Raw genomic sequence first — 16,957 nt, 5'->3', positions numbered from 1 at the left:
AGGCTCAGAGAGAGTCTCACCATATTCAAACCAAAATATCTGACTTCCTCTTGGTCTGAGCTAATGACTATGAATTAGAAAGTTGTCTGGCTTGAGGAGTACAATGTATATAACGATTTTTGTAACTGTAGATAAAAATAACAACCCCACTTTTGTCAAAAGGTGGCGCTATTTAGTCCCTGCACCATGCCCGTTTCTGAAACTTTGCACATGTCTACTGGCTAATAAATGTGATGTGTCTGTTGAGTTTCATGCAATTTCAAGCATGCTAAGAGTCTCAAAAGCATCCTAAAATAATTTCAAAGTTTGAAGCTTTGCCACGGCAACAGTTTAAAAGATATCAAGAATCCATTCACAGGTCTACATCTACCGTATGTTTACATTATACAGATGAAGTTTTTCATCTGTTTTTCATCATTATACAGATGAAGTTTTTCATCTGTTTACATTATACAGATGAAGTTTTTCATTCATATTATTACATGCAAGCGTGTTTGATTTATGGACCAAGTTTTCGGACCCCGTTCCAGGGGGCGCTGTCTAGCCCCCCTGCCACGCCTAGGTACCATCTTCAGCCCGGGCCTGATGGCTGTGGGATATGACCTGTGTGCAAAGTTTCAAGAGTTTTCAAACCCGTTAAGGGCCTCAAAAGCCATTAAGAGTCTCAAAATCATCAAAAAAAAAAAAGAATTTTAAAGTTTGATGCGTTGCCACGGCAACAGTATCAAAGATATCAAGAATCCATTCACAGGTCTTCATCTGCCATGTATTTACATTATACAGATGAAGTTTGAAGCAAATCGGGTAAAAATAAGAGGTTGATTTCAAAGCATTTTGAAAGTGACACACTTCCTGCTGCCAGTTGGTGGCGCTATAACTTTGACTCGAAATAGTCACATCCATGTGATCGTCCTCTTACAGCGAACACACTGATGAAGTTTCATCAAGATATGTTAATGTATGCTGAAGTTATAACACACTTCCTGTTTCACGTTTCTCGCCATAATTTCGTTTCCTCGTCACGGCCAAACCGTTTGAGATATCAAAAATCCCCTCACAAACTTTCATCCTCAATGTCTTGACTTCTTGCACACCGAGTTTGGTTGTGATTGGTAAACACATGCGTTGTAATTTGATGTATTTCTCCTAGGACAACTATTCAAACAACCCATAATTCTCAACTTCCATTTTAATTGTCGTAAAACTTAGAGCACGAAAGTTGTTTGGCCTGATGTGATCTATAATTGTACCGAGTTTCATATTAATTCACGCAAGTGTGTTTGATTTATGAACAAATGTTCGAATCCCAGTCCAGGGGGCGCTGTCGAGCCGCCCTGCCACGCCCGATGACCAGCTTCAGCCCGGCCCTGATGGCCATGGGTTCTGACCCGTGTGCAAAGTTTCAAGAGTTTTAGAGGATGTTAAGGCCCCCGAAAATGCCAGAGAAGTCGCACACAGCAAATAAAGGGTTAAAATTAACCTGACAGGCGCCCCTCCTCTCACTCACACAGAGAGACACTGAGAGACTGGCAAAATTCTAAGATTTTCTCTACATTCAAACAAAGATATCTGACTTTCTGTGGGTCCTAGCTAATGAGTGTCAATTAGAAAGTTGTCCGGCTCGAGGAGTACAATATACATACCGATTTTTGTAACTCTAGTTAAAACTAACAACCCCACTTTTGTCAAAAGGTGGTGCTACTGAGCCCTCACCACGCCCGTTTCTGAAACTTTGCACATGTCTACTGGCTAATAAATGTGATGTGTCTGTCGAGTTTCATGCGATTTGAAGCATGCTAAGGGTCTCAAAAGCATCCTAAAAGAATGGTAAAGTTTGATGCGTTGCCACGGCAACAGTTTAAAAGATATCAAGAATCCATTCACAGGTCTACATCTGTCGTATATTTACATTATACGGATTAAGTTTGAAGCAAATCGGGTAAAAATAAAAGGGTGATTTCAAAGCATTTTGAAAGTGACACACTTCCTGCTGCCAGTTGGTGGCGCTATAACTTTGACTCACAATAGTCACATCCATGTGATCGTCCTCTTACAGCGAACACACTGCTGAAGTTTCATAAAGATCAGTTAATGTATGCTGAAGTTATAACACACTTCCTGTTTCACGTTTCTCGCCATAATTTCGTTTCCTCGCCACGGCCAAACTGTTCGAGATATCAAAAATCCCCTCGCAAACTTTCATCCTCAATGCCTTGACTTCATGCTGACCGAGTTTCGTGCCGTGTGTTTGAATTCTCTAGGAGGAGTATTGCACATTCCATTGCGAGCGTTTTACAAACAAACCTCAATAGCCAACTTCCTGTTGGGCTGGGGTAAAAAGTAATAGTTTGAGGTATATATGAACAATGAGATCAACATGTGTACCGAGTTTCATATTATTACATGCAAGCGTGTTTGAGTTATGGACCAAGTGTTCGGACCCCGTTCCAGGGGGCGCTGTCTAGCCCCCCTGCCACACCCAGGTACCATCTTCAGCCCGGCTCTGACGGCTGTGGAATCTGACCTGTGTGCAAAGTTTCAAGAGTTTTCAAACCCGTTAAGGGCCCCAAAAGCCGCTAAGAGTCTCAAAATCATCAAAAAAAAAGAATTTTAAAGTTTAATGCTCTGCCACGGCAACAGTATCAAAGATATCAAGAATCCATTCACAGGTCTTCATCTGCTATGTATTTACATTATACAGATTAAGTTTGAAGCAAATCGGGTAAAAATAAAAGGGTGATATCAAAGCATTTTGAAAGTGACACACTTCCTGCTGCCAGTTGGTGGCGCTATAACTTTGACTCACAATAGTCAAATCCATGTGATCGTCCTCTTACAGCAAACAGACTGCTGAAGTTTCATCAAGATCAGTTAATGTATGCTGAGGTTATAACACACTTCCTGTTTCACGTTTCTCGCCATGATTTCGTTTCCTCGCCACGGACAAACCGTTCGAGATATCAAAAATCCCCTCGCAAACTTTCATCCTCAATGTCTTGACTTCACGCTGACCGAGTTTCGTCGAATGTGGATCAAAGCTCTAGGAGGAGTATTTCAAATACCATTGCGAGCGTTTTACAAACAAACCTCAATAGCCGACTTCCTGTTGGGCTGGGGTAAAAAGTAAGAGCGCGAGGTATAGATGAAACGATGAGATCAACATGTGTACCGAGTTTCATATTATTACATGCAAGCGTGTTTGAGTTATGGACCGAGTGTTCGGACCCCGTTCCAGGGGGCGCTGACGAGCCCCCCTGCCACGCCCAGGTACCAGCTTCAGCCCGGCTCTGATGGCCGCGGGTTCTGACCCGTGTGCAAAGTTTCAAGAGTTTTCGAGCACGTTAAGGGCCCCAAAAGTGCCCAAAAGGTAGTAAAATAATAATTATTATAATAATAATAGAGAAGAAAAATAATCGCAAGGAAAACAATAGGGCCTTCGCCCTTTCAGGGCTTGGGCCCTAATTATAATAATAATAGTGAAGAAAAATAATCCCAAGGAAAACAATAGGGCCTTCGCCCTTTCAGGGCTTGGGCCCTAATAATAAATATAGCTGCGAGCAGCGATGGCGGGCCCAAGCCGGTGGCACCGCAACCCCGGTTCCTTCAGTTACCTAAAGGCACCCGGGTGGCGGTGCCGAAGGCTTTGGCCCTTTCATGATTAAATGTTAAAACGGCTTGCCATACTATGTCATTTCGACTAGTCAAAATTATGTTACAGATATCTTAAATGATAATACAAACTATCCAAAATGTAATTACGACTAGACAGAAAGACGTTGATATCTACAATGTTAATTCCGGATAGGCAAACTTAGCTTTTAAATGTTAAAAGGGCTTGCCATACAGGGACGTAGGCTCAGAGAGAGGCTCACCATATTCAAACCAAAATATCGGACTTCCTCTTGGTCCGAGCTAATGACTATGTAATAGAAAGTTGTCCGGCTTGAGGAGTAAAATGTATATACCGATTTTTGTAACTGTAGATAAAACTAACAACCCCACTTTTGTCAAAAGGTGGCGCTATTTAGTCCTTGCACCATGCCCGTTTCTGAAACTTTGCACGTCTACTGGCTAATAAATGTGATGTATCTGTTGAGTTTCAAGCAATTTCAATTTCAATTTGACTGTTGAAAAGAAGTGCGCCGATTAGATACTCAGGATCGGTATCGGCTCTGACACTGCCATCTTTGACGAGGCTGATTCAAATTCTATATTGTGCATATACTATTCTATGTAAGGCAAAAAAGGCACAAAAACTTTCTAAAGTACCATAAAGTTTTTGTGTACTGTATTATAAGTGTTCTGAAGCTATTATGTGATATAGAAATTAATATTTAAGTCATTAAATTCAAGAACACGTAAACTTTTCCCTCTCTGCGCCTGTCAGTCATTCTCCATTCAGCATTCAAACAGCACATCGCATTCGGTTACAGTCAACGATGAAACGATCTTCAAGATGATTCAATGTTAATCCTATTATACTGGATCTTTAAGATAAAGGTCTAAAGGTCTATATTTTCGAATGAAGAAACTTTTTCTTGCTGGACTTTATTGCTGTAACTTAATCGTGTTACTTTCTACCGGGTGTCAGACGCTGTCGGTTAGATCACAACACTAGAGTCAGAGCACTATAATTGTTCTTCACGCATACAGTAACTGAAATTTAAAACCTTTAAAAGAAAAGGCTCAATAAACTATTGCATAGATAGATAATGTATAATACACTGTTCATAAATATGTATTTCCTTTGTGCTTTGAACTTTTCAATACGGACTCAATGCGCTGTAACTTCATGTGGCTTCAAGCACATCATTCTCCGCTCGGGATGCACATAAGTGCTTTGTGCTGCACCGTATTAGAGCCGTAATATCATAATGCAGTGACGTAATGACAGATTATTAATTGCCTTTCAATTATATGTTGCTGCGTCATTAAACATCTGTCCTATGCATTTCAAACATTTATAGCAGCCATGGCTATATCTTTTTATGATTTTTGTTATCTTGTTTTTCATGAATGTATTTTTTAAAAATAAGAGCAATATGTATTATCTATTATTAATATAGTTTATAATAGCATTTTTGTCATAGATTATGACAAAGTAATCATATGATCCACCAGCGAGGAACCAGCAGAACAGAGTGAACATTCTTTCTGTTTAGTTCAATCCTACTTAATAGGAATTTATTTAAAATGCTCGCTCTACTCCACACCATTAATGTCTTGTGCATACATCCGTATTTTGACTTTCGGTTTTAAGTAAGCGATTTAAAAGCTCCCAAGTCCCAGCGGAGTCACACGTTGATTAACCGGTGGGAATATACACAATAGGCCTACCTGATATTGAACACAAGAGGGCAGTATAGCACTACGTATGACTCAGATTATTATTTTTTTCTGAATTTTACAACAATTCTGGCTGTTTTTGAACGTAAACATAATTCTTAAATGAAAAAAGGGAAAAATTGGGGAAGTTATAATATTTGTATAATTTAATTTAGAAACAAATGATGTATAATTACATTTTTAGAAGATATGAGGCTTTTAGTGTTTACTTTTTTGACATTACTTTAATCTTTTGCCATAGTTGCACATGTCTACTGGCTAATAAATGTGATGTATCTGTTGAGTTTCAAGCAATTTCAAGCATGCTAAGAGTCCCAAAAGCATCAAAAAAGAATGTTAAAGTTTGTTTCGTTGCCACGGCAACAGTATCAAAGATATCAAAAATTCATTCACAGGTCTACATCTGCCGTGTATTTACATTATACAGATGAAGTTTGAAGCAAATCGGTTAAAAATAAGAGAGTGATTTCAAAGCATTTTGAAAGTGACACACTTCCTGCTGCCAGTTGGTGGCGCTATAACTTTGACTCACAATAGTCACATCCATGTGATCGGTCTCTTACAGCGAAAACACTGCTGAAGTTTCATCAAGATCAGTTAATGTATGCTGAAGTTATAACACACATCCTGTTTTATGTTTCTCGCCATGATTTCGTTTCCTCGCCACGGCCAAACCGTTCGAGGTATCAAAAATCCTGTGGCACTTTTTCATCCTTAATGTCTTGACTTCACGCTGATCGAGTTTCGTCGAATTTGGTTCAGTGCTCTAGGAGCAATAATTTAAATTCCATTGCATGTGTTTTAAACACAACCCTAAATAGCCGACTTCCTGTTGGGCCGGGGTAAAAAGTAAGAGTGTGAAGTATATATGAAACGATGAGATCTATATGTGTACCAAGTTTCATATTATTACATGCAAGTGTGTTTGATTTATGGACCAAATTTTCAGACCAAGTTTATTGACCAAGTTAATCTGATTAATAAACTAATTATATAAAACTATTGTCAATTCACTACAATTAAACTAGTTATATGCCTTTACTTATAAAAAATAAAAATAAAAACTTATTTAAAAAATACCAGGCTTGAGAAATGTATTTTCTTTATGCAGGTCATACACACAGCAGTGAAATGGTTAAGCCCCCTCCCCCTGCACACACACACACACACACACAGACAGCCAGCCAGTCAGTCAGCCAGCCAGCCAAAGACACAGAGACACAGACACATGTAGGCTCAGAGTGGCCATATTCAAACAAAAATATCTGACTTTCTGTGGGTCCTAGCTAATAAGTGTCAATTAGAAAGTTGTCCGGCTCGAGGAGTACAATATACATACCAATTTTTGTAACTCTAGTTAAAACTAACAACCCCACTTTTGTCAAAAGGTGGCGCTACTGAGCCCTCACCACGCCCGTTTCTGAAACTTTGCACATGTCTGCTGGCTAATAAATGTGATGTGTCTGTCGAGTTTCATGCAATTTGAAGCATGCTAAGGGTCTCAAAAGCATCCAAAAAGCATCCTAAAAGAAGGGTAAAGTTTGATGCGTCGCCACGGCAACAGTTTCAAAGATATCAAGAATCCATTCACAGGTCTACATCTGCCGTATGTTTACATTATACATATGAAGTTTGAAGCAAATCGGGTAAAAATAAAAGGGTGATATCAAAGCATTTTGAAAGTGACACACTTCCTGCTGCCAGTTGGTGGCGCTATAACTTTGACTCACAATAGTCACATCCATGTGATCGTCCTCTTACAGCGAACAAACTGCTGAAGTTTCATCAAGATCAGTTAATGTATGCTGAAGTTATAACACACTTCCTGTTTCACGTTTCTCGCCATGATTTCGTTTCCTCGCCACGGACAAACCGTTCGAGATATAAAAAATCCCCTCGCAAACTTTCATCCTCAATGTCTTGACTTCACGCTGACCGAGTTTCGTCGAATTTCGATCAAAGCTCTAGGAGGAGTATATGACATTCCATTGCGAGCGTTTTACAAACAAACCTCAATAGCCGACTTCCTGTTGGGCTGGGGTAAAAAGTAAGAGTGTGAGGTATAGATGAAACGATGAGATCAACATGTGTACCGAGTTTCATATTATTACATACAAGCGTGTTTGAGTTATGGACCAAGTGTTCGGACCCCGTTCCAGGGGGCGCTGACGAGCCGCCCTACCACGCCCGGGTACCAGCTTCAGCCCGGCTCTGATGGCCGCGGGTTCTGACCCGTGTGCAAAGTTTCAAGAGTTTTCGAGCATGTTAAGGGCCCCAAAAGTGCCCAAAAGGTAGTAAAATAATAATTATTATAATAAATATAGCTGCGAGCAGCGATGGCGGGCCCAAGCCGGAGGCACCGCAACCCCGGTTCCTTTAGTTACCTAAAGGCACCCGGGTGGCGGTGCCGAAGGCTTTGGCCCTTTCATGATTAAATGTTAAAACGGCTTGCCATACTCTGTCATTTCGACTAGTCACAATTATGTTACAGATATCTTAAATGATAATACAAACTATCCAAAGTGTAACGACTAGACAGAAAGACTTTGTTGATATCTACAATGTTAATTCCGGACAGGCAAACTTAGCTTTTAAATGTTAAAAGGGCTTGCCATACAGGGACGTAGGCTCAGAGAGAGGCTCACCATATTCAGACCAAAATATCTGACTTCCTCTTGGTCTGAGCTAATGACTATGTATTAGAAAGTTGTACGGCTTGAGGAGTACAATGTATATACCGATTTTTGTAACTGTAGATAAAACTAACAACCCCACTTTTAAGTATATATATGGTGCCTTTAGTGTTATTCTGCACGACGTGCAAAAACTTAACCCCCGCTTTTTTAAGTATATATATATATATATATATATATATATATATATATATATATATATATATATATATATATAAAGAGGGTTATTCTGCACGACGTGCAAAAACTTAACCTCCGCATTGACTGTCGAAGAGAAGTGTGCAGAAGAGCTTGCATCAGTGAGGGCTTTGCAAAATATATATACATACAAACACACACACACACACACATATAAATGAGGTTAGTGTTTTACAATATTAAGGAAAGCAAATGTATTGAAATATAGCACATTAATTTTAAATTCATTCAGCTTCAATTACCAATTTGTAGTTTACCAATTTATCTTACTTTTATTTAAAGCAAACTATACATTTAAAAGATTAGGGTTATATGCATATTTTGTCATTTAAAAAAATACAAAATTGTTATGCAAAAAGATAAGGACTTGCAGAAAAAATCTACAGTCAGCCACACACACACACACATAAACGCAGACACCAGCAACCCCCCCCCCCCCCCCTCCCTCTTCCCCATACAGACACTGATAGAGACAAGATACACATCCAAACTGCAATATCTGACTTTCTTTTGGTCTGAGCTTCTTACTGTTAATTAGAAAGTTGATCGGCTTGACAAGAACAATATACGTGGCATGTTTTGTAACTGTAGGTAAAACGAGCAAAGTTAACACATTTTATGTGTCCTTTTTTAGTCATAAAATTATTTTCCTCGCCACGGCCAAACCGTTCGAGATATCAAAAATCCATCCGGAATTGAGCATCCTCAATGTCTTGACTTCATGCACACCGAGTATGGTGGTGATTGGTAAACACATGCGTTGTAATTTGATGTATTTCTCCTAGGAGATTTATTCAAACAACACATAATTCCCAACTTCCATTTGAACTGTCTTAAAACTTAGAGCAGAGATGGGCGCAGGTCACGCAAGTCTCAAGTAAGTCTCAAGTCTTAACCGTCAAGTCTCAAGTAAGTCCCAAGTATTTTTTTTGGGGGGGGCAAGTCAAGTCAAGTCACAGGCTATGTCAAGTCAAGTCAAGTCTTGTAGTAGGTTAAGTCAAGTGCAAGTCAAGTCACCTTATTATTTTAATTTTACATGCAGAATCTGATCTTAATAAAATGAAAAGACAAGATAAGTATTTGCCAGTAAATTACAATAATTTGCATTGTAAATACTCATGTTCAGTAAAATACACCATGGAATCAAACTAAATTGTAACTTCATAAAATTATTTATTTTTCACTTCTGCCAACAGTGTGTTTGAAATGTTTTAAATTTTCAACATTGAGTCCATAAAACAAATAACAGCTTAACATCCTACAGACTCTCTGAACACCTTCCTCTCTCTCAAACACAGTTTACAAACAATATTAAACTTTGTTACATTTCTCCTCTCTCTCTCTCTCTCTCTCTCTCTCTCTCTCTCTCTCACACACACACACAGTGGCGGTTCTAGACCATTTCAACTGGGGGGGCCAAGCTGGGGCCAGTTGTACTGTTAGAGGGGCCAGTTACATTTAGACCTTATCATTTTCTGCACTGCACTGAATGCATAAATAAGCAAAATACCATGTTTATAATTATCCAACAATTTGCATTTGCATTATATTTTTACATTTGCATTACATATATCAGTCTGTATTTGAATTTCCATTTTATTTTTTTACATTGAATATACAGTATGTATATATATATATATATATATATATATATATATATATATAATTTTTACAAATTAATCTACGATTTTTGTGGGTTTTTTTTTTTTTTTTTTTGCAAAAAGATCAGCAAATTATCCTCTAAACTGGCCTTTTTAGGGGGCTTTCCTCTCAGGGTGAATGAGCTTTTTTATAATTGTTTTTTTCCTGACATCTTTGAAAGACAGAAGCAATAATTAATGCATCCTTGGCCAGGATATAATTATAAAATATGACATGATTTTAAAAGTGACCTATAATATCGACTATGCAATACACTTTAATTTATCTAGTGCTAATAAAATTATTAAGCCTATTTGGAGAGAGAGATGTTTATAATGTGACAATATGTCAGTCATCGTGATTCGTGTAATAAGATGACTAGGCCTAGACTACTTGTTCTGAGCAGGTGTTGTCAGTGAACAGGCTGTAAAACTGTTGTCTAAGTTACAGACTGATACTAATTAAATGGGAAACGAATCGATTACCTAACGTAACCTCGGTTCTCTCTAGATGAGGGAACGAGCATTGCGTAAGCTAGCTTACGCTACGGGAAAGATTCATCTTACATCAGTCAAGTTGTCATAGTTTTTGTCAAACAAGTTGTGAATTTGTTGTAACATTAAAACAGGAGATCATGACTTACTCCGTGCTCCAAGTGATGTTCGGAGCTCCAGTGATTAGTTTCATCTGTGGGACGGGTGAAGAAACTTTCGGAAGATGTTGTAACAGAATCATATGAACAATTCCAGGATATGCTTTTTTTCATTGGTTGTTGCGTTAAATTTTACCCAGATACAATAGTGCCCTTTTCTGATTGGCTATTAAGTAGCACTTCTCTTTTTTTGATTGGCTGATGCGTAGCAGGGTCGACTGCTGAACTCCAGGCGAGACGCGCTTGATTCTCACGTGAGAGCGGCGCGGCCAGAGAAATTGCGTATATTAAATATATTATTAAGTTTTTCCGCATGAGAAATACAATGTGTGACGGGAGTGTGAGACAAAAGACTGAAACGAGTGACTGTCATGCTCAATGCGTGACACACTATAAAAAAAATATTTCACACTGACTCCACATTTAGGGGGGCCACAAGGGGGTCCAAGCTTGTTGTCGCAGGGGCACTGGCCCCCCCAGGCCCCCGCCTAGAACCGCCACTGCTCACACACACACACTTTCTCTCTCTCTCAAGAAGCAAAAACATGACTGCTAAAGGTTGTATCAGCGATGGTGGGGTAACATCACTTAACATCACGAGTGATATTCCCTTAGGCCACGCCCCCTTGTCTCCCCAAAGTATTATAAGCAATCATGCGCATCCCGTGTGCAGAACGATGCACTTGAAGCAACACCAAGTCACAGCACGCAACGCTTCACATTGAAAAGAACATAGCGAAGGGATGGTATCTATAATCTATGCTTAGTAGGGCTGCACGATTTGGGAAAATGTCATATTGCCATTATTGAGCCAATATTGCAATTGCGATTTGCGACTCCGATATAATAAAATGGTTTCATGAGTCCAACTTGCTTGGTTCTAAAGTAAAATGCACACACAGATTAATGTTTATTTCTCAACTCAAACTAAAAACAACAACAACAATAAATGATTGATAACACCTATAATGATCAATAAACCATCAACCAAACCAACATTACAGTGATTCCATCAATTGAAAGCCATCAACTTTTTAAAAAATTATTAGGCTTAAAAAAAATATATAACAGCTTTTAAATTAAGTGAACTTCAAACAATCCCCACATAAACCCATAATAAAAAACATATTTACCTGTGCCCTTCCTGTCTTAACAGGTACAGAAATTGAATAAAGTTATCAAACAGTCTGCGCTGCCTGAATCATAAATTATATATATAATAATCCTTATTAAAGCTACAAAAGTTCTTTACTCAAGATCAGTGAGTAATTTTCTAATTTCCCTTTGTTCTTTTAACTTTACTGAAAGAACGCTTTATTCGCTGCTGGCCCTTTAAGAGCACCCGTTGCCGAGACGCGGATCTCACACGCGCCTCATAGCACAACTCACAACTCTCACATTTTGGCATAATTGTGTGTGCTATTGTTCGTTCAAGCTCGAAAGAGAACTGTTTATTCTGGGCTGGCACACGGTCAGTGCATGCGCATTATGCGAGTCTCATCTATTCTAATCTAGGGCACTCACAGGCAGCTTTTCACTTCTTGTCGTGCAAAATGCGAAAAGGCATTTGAACCAATAAGAGGGGGATCTTGTAACACTAGTCAAAGGATGACAAAAAAGAAGAGATGCTGCGCTAATAGCCCTACTTTGTTTATTTCATTTAAAATCGCGGCATTTTGCGTTATATAATTGCATAGGTTTGAGATCGCTATTACGACTGCGATATAATTAATCGTGCAGCACTAATGCTTAGTGTATTCTAAAGGGCAATAAACTCCACTCCAGCAAGATAGTCATTTTATGCAAATCATAGACCTTTATGCCTTATCTACAAAGAAAGTATAATATTGGGAACATTGATCTTGAAGAGAGTGTCGTCGTGTTACTGTCGCAACCGAACGCGACGCGCTAATGCTGATGCATGGAGAATGACTGAGGCGAGATGACTTTCCGTTAACTTTAACTTAGAGACTAAAATATTAATTTTACCACACATTAAGCTATTGAATGACTTTAGAAGTCTTGGAATATAGTGTGAAAACTTGATTGTGCTTTACAGTTTTTTATGCCTTTAGTGGGGCTTAACAAAATAACACAATATGCAGAATGTCGGACGTCACTTATAGGCTAAACTGTTTTTATAGATAAAACTATTTACATTCGGCAGTCATGAAAACAAATCTCAGATAACGGTTGACTAGGTAACAATGTGTAATTTTGCGCCGGAGTTCTCCTTTAACTTACATTAGCTAGCTAACTACGAACGAGCTAACCAGATAACATTAACAAATTGACAAGCACTTACTGGGCAGAATATGGCTCTTCAAATGACGGACGAAATTGGAGGTTGTCATCTGACTGTCGATCTTAACGTTGCATGTCTTGCAAAGCGCTGTTCTTTTGCCATCTTGTTGTAAGAAATTCTTGAATCCAAAAGCGACGACGACCCTCGTTATCCCTCCGGCTGACATGTTGATGTGATCTGATGTAAGTGGGCGTGGTGTGCGCGTAAGGTATGAGAAGGCATGACTGATGATCTCTGATCCAGTCATGACAGCGCTATTCTCAGCCTGCGCTCCAGCTGGATCAACTTTATTTTTTTTTACATAATTTATATATTTTATATTCAAACTGAAAACATGATGTGATTAACACTCAAGTCATATTATTACATGCAAGTGTGTTTGATTTATGGACCAAATTTTCAGATCAAGTTTATGGACCAAGTTAATTTAATTAATAAACTAATTATATAAAACTATTAATGCACTACAATTAAACTGGTTATATGCCTTTACTTATAAAAAAATAAAAAACTTATTTAAAAAAATACCAGGCTTAAGGCATTTATTTTTTATGCAGGCCATACACACAGGAGTGAAATGGTTAATACCCCTCCCCCTACAAACACACACACATACACAGACAGGCAAAGACAGCAGGCTCAGATTGAGCAAGACCAAGTTATAATATTTGTATAATTTAATTTAGAAACAAATGATGTATAATTACATTTTTAGAAGATATGAGGCTTTTAGTGTTTACTTTTTTGACATTACTTTAATCTTTTGCCATAGTTGCACATGTCTATTGGCTAATAAATGTGATGTATCTGTTGAGTTTCAAGCAATTTCAAGCAAGCTAAGAGTCCCAAAAGCATCAAAAAATAATGTTAAAGTTTGTTTCGTTGCCACGGCATTTTGAAAGTGACACACTTCCTGCTGCCAGTTGGTGGCGCTATAACTTTGACTCACAATAGTCACATCCATGTGATCGGTCTCTTACAGCGAAAACACTGCTGAAGTTTCATCAAGATCAGTTAATGTATGCTGAAGTTATAACACACATCCTGTTCCATGTTTCTCGCCATAATTTCGTTTCCTCGCCACGGCCAAACCGTTCGAGATATCAAAAATCCCGTGGCACTTTTTCATCCTTAATGTCTTGACTTCACGCTGATCGAGTTTCGTCGAATTTGGTTCAGTGCTCTAGGAGCAATAATTTAAATTACATTGCATGTGTTTTAAACACAACCCTAAATAGCCAACTTCCTGTTGGGCTGGGGTAAAAAGTAAGAGTGTGAAGTATATATGAAACGATGAGATCTATATGTGTACCAAGTTTCATATTATTACATGCAAGTGTGTTTAATTTATGGACCAAATTTTCAGACCAAGTTTATTGACCAAGTTAATCTGATTAATAAACTAATTATATAAAACTATTGTCAATTCACTACAATTAAACTAGTTATATGCCTTTACTTATAAAAAATAAAAATAAAAACTTATTTAAAAAATACCAGGCTTGAGAAATGTATTTTCTTTATGCAGGTCATACACACAGCAGTGAAATGGTTAAGCCCCCTCCCCCTGCACACACACACACACACACAGACAGCCAGCCAGCCAGCCAGCCAAAGGCTCAGAGTGGCCATATTCAAACAAAAATATCTGAGTTTCTGTGGGTCCTAGCTAATAAGTGTCAATTAAAAAGTTGTCCGGCTCGAGGAGTACAATATACATACCAATTTTTGTAACTCTAGTTAAAACTAACCACCCCACTTTTGTCAAAAGGTGGCGCTACTGAGCCCTCACCACGCCCGTTTCTGCAACTTTGCACATGTCTACTGGCTAATAAATGTGATGTGTCTGTCGAGTTTCATGCAATTTGAAGCATGCTAAGGGTCTCAAAAGCATCCTAAAAGCATCCTAAAAGAAGGGTAAAGTTTGATGCGTCGCCACGGCAACAGTTTCAAAGATATCAAGAATCCATTCACAGGTCTACATCTGCCGTATGTTTACATTATACATATGAAGTTTGAAGCAAATCGGGTAAAAATAAAAGGGTGATATCTAAGCATTTTGAAAGTGACACACTTCCTGCTGCCAGTTGGTGGCGCTATAACTTTGACTCACAATAGTCACATCCATGTGATCGTCCTCTTACAGCGAACACACTGCTGAAGTTTCATCAAGATCAGTTAATGTATGCTGAAGTTATAACACACTTCCTGTTTCACGTTTCTCGCCATGATTTCGTTTCCTCGCCACGGACAAACCGTTCGAGATATAAAAAATCCCCTCGCAAACTTTCATCCTCAATGTCTTGACTTCACGCTGACCGAGTTTCGTCGAATGTGGATCAAAGCTCTAGGAGGAGTATTTGACATTCCATTGCGAGCGTTTTACAAACAAACCTCAATAGCCAAATTCCTGTTGGGCTGGGGTAAAAAGTAAGAGCGCGAGGTATAGATGAAACGATGAGATCAACGTGTGTACCGAGTTTCATATTATTACATACAAGCGTGTTTGAGTTATGGACCAAGTGTTCGGACCCCGTTCCAGGGGGCGCTGACGAGCTGCCCTGCCACGCCCGGGTACCATCTTCAGCCCGGCTCTGATGGCCGCGGGTTCTGACCCGTGTGCAAAGTTTCAAGAGTTTTCGAGCACGTTAAGGGCCCCAAAAGTGCCCAAAAGGTAGTAAAATAATAATTATTATAATAATAATAATAATAGAGAAGAAAAATAATCGCAAGGAAAACAATAGGGCCTTCGCCCTTTCAGGGCTTGGGCCCTAATAATAATAGTAAAGAAAAATAATCCCAAGGAAAACAATAGGGCCTTCGCCCTTTCAGGGCTTGGGCCCTAATAATAATAATCCTAAGGAAAACAATAGGGCCTTCGCCCTTTCAGGGCTTGGGCCCTAATAATAATAATAATCCTAAGGAAAACAATAGGGCCTTCGCCCTTTCAGGGCTTGGGCCCTAATAATGAAACACAGCTGAACATAATGAAACACAAAGAGTCCATGGGGAAACAAACATGGGGAGAGGGTGCCCTCTAGTGGCTCTCGAGGGCACCACGGCTGCTGATCGTCACATAACCCCCCCTCTAAGGAGCGGCTTCCAGACGCTCCTAAGAGCTCCGGTGGGAGGTCAACGGGGGCTGGGATGGAGGGCCAGGCCCATGGAGAGGCAGGAGGCCAGGCACATGGAGAGGCCTGGGGCCGTGGAGCGTGGGTGACCAGGAAGGAGCAGGACGTGATGGCGGCCAGGGCGGAGCAGACACAGGCGAGGTCCATGACAGCCTCGCCTCCATGGCCCTCACGGACTCAGAGGTCCATGTCAGGATCACCTCCATGGCCCCCACAGAGTACCTACTGCCCCCCCCCAAAAAAATACTTGGGGAAATTCACGGGAGGGGCCTCAGGGTGGTGAACTGGTACAGGAAAGGCCTCCCGGAGCTTGAAGGGTGCAGGCAGAGCGAGGCGCAGAGGCGGGGCCGGCAGAGCGAGGCGCAGAGGCGGGGCCGGCAGAGCGAGGCGCAGAGGCGGGGCCGGCAGAGCGAGGCGCAGAGGCGGGGCCGGCAGAGCGAGGTGCAGAGGCGGGGCCGGCAGAGCGAGGCGCAGAGGCGGGGCCGGCAGGGCGAGGCGCAGAGGCGGGGCCGGCAGGGCGAGGAGTCTGGGCACGCTCACCGGGGCCTGGCGAACCAAACGAGTCCTCCTTCTCCTCCTGCGGCGGCGCGTCACAGGGCTAGACACACTCGCTGGGCTGGACAACTCACTCACTTGAACTGGAGATGCAGCGCTCACTTGAAGAGGAGATGCAGCGCTCACTTGAAGAGGAGATGCAGCGCTCACTTGAAGAGGAGATGCAGCGCTCACTTGAAGAGGAGATTCAGCGCTCACTTGAAGAGGAGATTCAGCGCTCACTTGAAGAGGAGATGCAGCGCTCACTTGAAGAGGAGATGCAGCGCTCACTTGAAGAGGAGATTCAGCGCTCACTTGAAGAGGAGATGCAGCGCTCACTTGAAGAGGAGATGCAGCGCTCACTTGAAGAGGAGATGCAGCGCTCACTTGAAGAGGAGATGCAGCGCTCACTTGAAGAGGAGATGCAGCGCTCACTTGAAGAGGAGATTCAGCGCTC

Source organism: Pimephales promelas, chromosome 5 (genome assembly GCF_988280905.1).
Source record: "Pimephales promelas chromosome 5, fPimPro1.hap1.1, whole genome shotgun sequence".
NCBI lineage: Eukaryota > Metazoa > Chordata > Actinopteri > Cypriniformes > Leuciscidae > Pimephales > Pimephales promelas.
The sequence above is the reverse complement of the archived record's forward strand: the minus strand, read 5'-3'. Positions refer to the sequence as shown.